The sequence below is a fragment of the Lissotriton helveticus genome, chromosome 6 (genome assembly GCF_964261635.1).
Source record: "Lissotriton helveticus chromosome 6, aLisHel1.1, whole genome shotgun sequence".
NCBI lineage: Eukaryota > Metazoa > Chordata > Amphibia > Caudata > Salamandridae > Lissotriton > Lissotriton helveticus.
This window is the reverse complement of record NC_136067.1, coordinates 711,370,060-711,377,686: the sequence shown is the minus strand read 5'-3', so window position 1 is coordinate 711,377,686 and position 7,627 is coordinate 711,370,060. Positions and strand designations below refer to the sequence as shown.

Sequence of the window (7,627 nt, the reverse complement as noted above, 5' to 3'; positions counted from 1 at the left end):
TAGCATGTATTATCCACCAAGGACTTCATATTGACTTCCCTTCATGTTTAGTCCAGAAATGTGCAACCTCTGCTGAACAGCAACAGCTTCATAGCTCAGACTCTTTTTTTCTGGAAATGCCATCTTTAAAAAAGTATAATACATTTAAACAATCTTTCTTCAGGAGTACCTACAGAGCCAGGTACATTTTTAAATCACTCACACATAACCCCACCACTCACTCACATCCAACCCTCACACACACCACACATAGTCTTTGGTAAAGTGCTCCCGCGTAGCAGTAGTTAGTAGCACGCCGCATCCCGTAGTGGGGTGCGAAGACCCCAATGATGAAGCATGACACCAAGGGTCCTTTTGGTGTGTGAGGGGTATTTTAACAACACTGTGTGTTCCCCATCACTGTAGAGAACACTTGTCACTTACTTGTGGATTCTTTTTGTTTATACATATCGACTAGGGAGAACGAGTCCACGTGATATTTCTCGCTCTCCCCCCTCTGTTATTTATATGTTTTTGGCACTAGGCAGCCAAAAGTATGCCAGCGCAAGGAGAGAGCAGGAATGGGCCATAGCTTGATAGATATGGAACATTCCAGCCCTCCCCCTTTCATGCAGAGAAGCAAGGTGTCTTGCTGCATTGCCTGAAGATTTGATAAATATGGCCCTAGGAATCTACAGAATGTTGTGTTGCATGGCTATATGCAAATCAGTCTGACCCTGTGCCTCATGGGAACAGTCCAGCCCAAACTGCCAAGCCATGTCTTCCCTGGACCAGAAACAAGCTTCCGAGGACCGGTTTGTGGCATTCCAGCCGTCTTCAGCCCGGCTTGCTTGAATCCAGTGGCAAAGTGAGCAAGGGACTCACGTTCTTTAGCCCACTCTGCCACCCCAGTTCATACATGGCTATATGCAAATCAGTCTGACCCTGTGCCTCATGGGAACAGTCCAGCCCAAACTGCCAAGCCATGTCTTCCCTGGACCAGAAACAAGCTTCCGAGGACCGGTTTCTGGCATTCCAGCCGTCTTCAGCCCGGCTTGCTTGAATCCAGTGGCAAAGTGAGCAAGGGACTCACGTCTGAGCATACCCTGCCACACTTATGGCGGCCAAAAGCAGTACAAAAGGGGGTGGTGATGGACGTGAGTCCCGTGCTCTCCATGCCACTGGAATCAAGCTATCCAGGCTTATGAGGGCTGAAAGCCCGAAACCGGTCCTTGGATGCTTGCTTCCAGTCCAGGGAGGACCTGGCTTGGCAGTTCGGGCTGGACTGTTCCCATGGGGCACAGGGTCAAGACTGATTTGCATATGGCTGGGTCCAAACTGGAATGGCATGGTGAGCAAAAAAACGATGGATTTAGGCCCAGATCTCTGTACTGGGGTGAATGTATGACATTGTTCTGCATTCTGTCCATCACCTGTTGTTTTTGCATTTGTCACCCCGGGTGGGACGGGTATGCTCAGACATGAGTCCCGTGCTCTCCATGCCACTGGAATCAAGCTATCCAGGCTGATGAGGGCTAAAAGCCCGAAACCGGCCCTTGGATGCTTGCTTCCAGTCCAGGGAGGACCTGGCTTGGCAGTTCGGGCTGGACTCTTCCCATGGGGTACAGGGTCGAGACTGATTTGCATATGGCTGGGTCCAAACTGGAATGGCATGGTGAGCAAAAAAACGATGGATTTAGGCCCAGATCTCTGTACTGGGGTGAATGTATGACATTGTTCTGCATTCTGTCCATCACCTGTTGTTTTTGCATTTGTCACCCCGAGTGGGACGGGTATGCTCAGACGTGAGTCCCGTGCCCTCCATGCCACTGGAATCAAGCTATCCAGGCTGATGAGGGCTGAAAGCCCGAAACCAGTCCTTGGATGCTTGCTTCCAGTCCAAGGAGGACCTGGCTTGGCAGTTCGGGCTGGACTGTTCCCATGGGGCACAGGGTCAAGACTGATTTGCATATGGCTGGTTCCAAACTGGAATGGCATGGTGAGCAACAAAACGATGGATTTAGGCCCAGATCTCTGTACTGGGGTGAATGTATGACATTGTTCTGCATTCTGTCCATCGCCTGTTGTTTTTGCATTTGTCACCCCGAGTGGGATGGGTATGCTCAGATGTGAGTCCCGTGCTCTCCATGCCACTGGAATCAAGCTATCCAGGCTGATGAGGGCTGAAAGCCCGAAACCGGCCTTTGGATGCTTGCTTCCAGTCCAGGGAGGACCTGGCTTGGCAGTTCGGGCTGGACTCTTCCCATGGGGCACAGGGTCGAGACTGATTTGCATACGGCTGGGTCCAAACTGGAATGGCATGGTGAGCAAAAAAACGATGGATTTAGGCCCAGATCTCTGTACTGGGGTGAATGTATGACATTGTTCTGCATTCTGTCCATCACCTGTTGTTTTTGCATTTGTCACCCCGAGTGGGACGGGTATGCTCAGACGTGAGTCCCGTGCCCTCCATGCCACTGGAATCAAGCTATCCAGGCTGATGAGGGCTGAAAGCCCGAAACCGGTCCTTGGATGCTTGCTTCCAGTCCAGGGAGGACCTGGCTTGGCAGTTCGGGCTGGACTGTTCCCATGGGGCACAGGGTCAAGACTGATTTGCTAATGGCTGGGTCCAAACTGGAATGGCATGGTGAGCAACAAAACGATGGATTTAGGCCCAGATCTCTGTACTGGGGTGAATGTATGACATTGTTCTGCATTCTGTCCATCGCCTGTTTTTGCATTTGTCACCCCGAGTGGGATGGGTATGCTCAGATGTGAGTCCGGTGCTCTCCATGCCACTGGAATCAAGCTATCCAGGCTGATGAGGGCTGAAAGCCCGAAACCCGTCCTTGGATGCTTGCTTCCAGTCCAGGGAGGACCTGGCTTGGCAGTTAGGGCTGGACTGTTCCCATGGGGCACAGGGTCAAGACTGATTTGCATATGGCTGGGTCCAAACTGGAATGGCATGGTGAGCAAAAAAACGATGGATTTAGGCCCAGATCTCTGTACTGGGGTGAATGTATGACATTGTTCTGCATTCTGTCCATCACCTGTTGTTTTTGCATTTGTTTCCCCGAAAGCAGGCAGGGACATTAAGTGGACATCCCACCTGCCCTGAAAGTCCAGCTGAGGGCTCATATGCTTCATTAACCCGAGCCGAGGCAGGACTCTAGGAGAATAAGTGCATTTGTATTGGTTGTTCCCTCTGTCCCTCCGTGTGCATGGAATACAAGTAAGGGTCATAGCCTTCTTCTGGATTATTAAGGACAGGGTACTCCAGACCTACTTGTGGTCCAGCAGTTCTCAGTCAGGTGCTACAAAAGGCCTAGGCCGCAGAGCCCCCAGGGGCCCTGGTTGACACTTGCCTCCCAGACCTTCCCGGTGGGCCTTTCCATTGAGCCTGCCTTTCCTGAGAGCAGGTAGGGACATGAAGCTACCATTCCAGCTGCCCTGGAAGTGCCAATAACGGATCACTGGACTCCAATGCAGAGCCTTTGGAGGTCGGGTGTGTTTGTGCCGGTGGTCCCCTCTGTCCCTCAGTGTGCACGAATTACGAGAAAGGCAGGAAGCCTTCCTTTGGATTACTAGGAGCAGGGTACTCCAACACCTTTGGGGCTGGGGGGCCTCAGACAGTGAACAGCTGGTCCAGAACCTGCCCATCTCTGTCCTGGGCTCATCCTTGGGCCCACAGCAAGCCAGAGCCCTGTAACAGGGTTCTGTGGGCCCGGAGAGGATTCCACTGCTTGGCTGGGACCAGGAGCTCCAATCGAGGCACCTGTGTGACCTGGGGTGGGTGCCCCCATCTCAGGCTCCATCCTCCAGCCCACTGCATGCAAAGTGCCTGGGACAGGGTCCTGCAGGCCTGGGGAGGCCTTTCCTGTGCCGGGCACCGGGGCAGGCTCTCCTTCCCTGGTCTCCCTCCTATGGCCTGCTCCATGGCCAAGGTCCCGGTTCAGGGGTCCACTGGCGTGGGGAGGCCTCCCCCCACTCCCCCTGCATGTTAAGGTCCTTCGAGCCCCAGGTCAGAGGCCCATTGGGGCCTCCCTCAAAGCCCTGTGCCTGAGGTCCAGGTGAGGCTCTGAGCTCACAGTTGCAGAGACCCTGTCCCTTTAAGGACAAGCAGGAGCCTTGTTCATTAAGGCAAAGCGCAACCAGGTGACCGTACCAGCCATCTGGTCACGTGAAATACTTTCCAATGGCACTACCAGTGTCGGCGCCTCCGCTAAAGCGGAGGAGCATCGCCCCACTGCTTTGCAGCAGTGAAAGAAAGTACAAATAAAATGATAATACCTTGATGTTAGTATCATTTTACTTGTTCCTGCTGCAGCAGAGTGGGGGTGTGCGGGGCTGCTCAGATCAGCTCAGGGCAGGGCAGGGGAAAAGTGGTGAGCACACTGAAGTGGGCATGACACTTTGGCAGGCCATCTCGGACCGGCTAAACATTCATTTGCACTTGGCATTTTCTCCACCCAGGCTGCATTACAGCCTGGAAGGAGAACATGTCCTGGCCCCCAAGTCCCCGTCTGAGCTCTAAATTATGGCGCTCAGACCAGTCCCAACGCTGCATTGCAGCATTGTGATTGGCTTAGGGGAGCCAACCACAATGCTGCATTGGAGTGTTGTGATTGGCTCAGGGGAACCTGGCTGCTTCCTGTTCGACCGATGCAGAGGAGAGATGATGTGGGAGAGAGAGGTGATGAGTTAAGTGTTTTTTCTTTTTAATTATCCTCTTACCCTCTTGCCCCCGCCCACCACCCCACCATTGGGCACTACCAAATGGCTGTGATGCCCTGGAAGTACCGATGAGGACTCATTTGCCTCCCCGACTGCAGTCAGGGCTGCAGGAAGATGAGCGCATTTGCGTCTTCGGTCCCCTCTGTTACTCAGTGGACACGGCTTACATGAAAGAGGAGTATTTTTCCTCCAGATTACTAGGGAGAAGATACCTCGGACCCCTTGAGGACTGACGATTCTGAGGCAGGCAAAACCAGTGCCTGGGCTGCCCGCCTTGGCCCTTGAGGGCCCAGCTCCACACCTGCCTCCCAGCCCTTTCAGATGGACCTTTCCTCCGAGCCTGCCTTCCCTGGGAACAGGCAGGGATGAGAAGCTAGCATCCCTGTGCAGGGCGGCTTGCCAGGGGAGAGCTTGACCAGCCCTGTGTACTCCGATCGGTTTTGCATGCTTGGTCTATTTAGGGATGGACTCCTTGGCCAGCCTCTGCTGTTATTTCAAGCAAAGAGCTTCCACCCTGCCAGGGACTATCCAACTTGAGGACATGCTGTATGTTGGAGGCCCTTCCCCCACCCAGCAGAGCAAAGGCTAAGCAGCCTTGGCAGCTTGTGTCCTCCAGTGGTATGACCAGAGTGGATGGGGTCAATGGCGCCAGGTCCCAGGCAGGCTGCCTGGCAGTCCGGTCCCCCGCGGGCCACACTGTCATTCTCCTCCCCCCAGCACATTTCTGCGGAAGCTCAGAATGACTGTTCCTTGGGTGTCACTGAACCATGTGTGTCGTTCAGGCTGAGCCTTTGCCTGTCTCTCCCTTCCACAGAGACGGCTGGCCCTGCCGGTGTCCGTTTGACTGCAATTATCCCCCCTGCTAGCCCCCCAGGTGGGTGGGCTGCACCAGCTTGCTCCTGAGGGGTGTGAAGATCGGTCAGATGACAATACCAGTCTCCCAACAACTCAGTCCAGCAGGTGTGGCTACCTGGTTGATCCTACCAGTAGCATATGCTTGTCTCAAAGATTAAGCCATGCATGTGTAAGTGCACACAGCTGGTACAGTGAAACTGCGAATGGATCATTAAATCAGTTATGGTTCTTTTGAGCGCTCCATCTGTTACTTGGATAACTGTGGGCATTCCAGAGTTAAAACATGCTGACAAGCACTGACCTCTTGGTATGTGTGCATTTATCAAACCAATACCAATACGAGCTTGCCTGGCTGTTTTGGTACCTCTAGATAACTTAGGGTCGAGCACACATCCCTGTGACAGTGATGATACATTTGAATGTCTGCCCAATCAACATTTGACGGTACCTACTGTGCCAACCGTGGTGACCACAGTTAAGTGGGAATCACGATTTGATTCCATAGCAGGAGCCTGAGAAATGGCTACCACATCCAAGGAAGGCAGCAGGCAAGCAAATTACTCACTCCCGACTTGGGGAGGTAATGATGAAGAATAACAATACAGGACTCTTTCGGGGCCCTCTAATTAGAATGAGTACACTTTAAATCCTTTAACAAGGATCCATTGGAGAGCAAATCTGGTGCCAGCAGGCGTGGTAATTTTAGCTCCAATAGCATATTTTTTTTAATTTGCTGCAGTTTAAAACCTCATAGTTGGATCTTGGGTCGAGCTGGCGGACTGCCGTGAGGCGAGCTATCACCTGTCCCAGCCCCTGCCTCTCATCACCCCCTTGACGCTCTTGACTGAGTGTCCTGGGGTTCGGAAGCATTTACCTTGAAAGAATTTGAGTATTCAAAGCAGGCGGGTCACCTGAAGGCTTCAGCTAGGAATAATGGAACAGGACTCTGGTTCTATTTTGTTGAATTTCAGGACTGAGGCCATTATTAAGAGGGACAGCCTGGGGCATTTGTATTGTGCCGCTTAAGGTTAAATTCTTGGACCAGCGCAAGAAGAACTAAAGCGAAAGCATCTGCCAAAAATGTTTTCATTAATCAAGAACGAAAGTCGGAGGTACAAATACTTTCAGATACCGTCATAGTTCTGACCATAAACCTAAGGAGTTGACAGAAGGGCACCACCAGTAGTGGAGCCTGCGGCTTAATTTGATTCAGCTCAGGAAACCTCACATGTTTTTGATTCTGTGGGTGGTGGTACATGGCCTTTCGTAGTTGGTGGAGTTATTTGTCTGGTGAATCTGGCTAACGAATGAAACTCCTCCATGCTAAATTGTTACGCACCCTCAGTGGTTGGCGTCCAACATCTTAGAGGGACAAGTGGCATTCAGCCACACGAGATCGAGCATGTGATGCCCTTAGATGTCTGGGGCTGCTCGTGCGCTGCACTGAATGGATCAGCATGGGTCTACCCTTCGTCGACAGGTGTGGGTAAACCGCTGAACCCCGTTCCTGGTAACGATTGGGGATAGCAATTATTTCCCATGAACGAGGAAGTCCCAGTATGCGCGGGTCATAAGCTTGTGTTGATTAGGTCCCTGCCTTTTGTACACACCCCCTGTCGTTACTGCTTATAGGATGGTTTAGTGAGGTCCTCAGATGTGTCCTGTCGGGGTCAGCAATGGCCCTGACAGAGTGCCAAGAAGAAGATCAAACTTGACTATCTAGTAGAAATAAAAGTTGTACCAAGGTTTCCGTAGGTGAACCTGCGGAAGGATGATTTACGGCAGAGCACCCTGAGCGGTGAATTGCGCCAGCCTGAAACCTCAGCTGCCTCCCAAATGGAACATGCAGACTGTAGGCACCAGGCCTGGCTCTGCCCTCATGCACACTGACAATGAGCAGCCTGCAGCCCCTAAGATGCTTGATTGCAGACTGGGTGTGGGGCAGGCACCTCCACTGGGGAGGAACTGACCAATGAACGTTCAATGGTCGTGATGGGGGCTCCTGTCCTTCTGGAAGGGCACAGCAGTCGGGCCTCCTGAGAGGGAACCCACGCTCACT

General features: G+C 52.5%; 1 pseudogene; it reads left to right on the top strand.

The window, feature by feature from the left end:
* The first annotated feature begins 5,680 nt into the window (after positions 1-5,680).
* On the top strand, positions 5,681-7,346 carry LOC144765524 (18S ribosomal RNA; annotated as a pseudogene).
* The last annotated feature ends 281 nt before the right edge of the window (positions 7,347-7,627 follow it).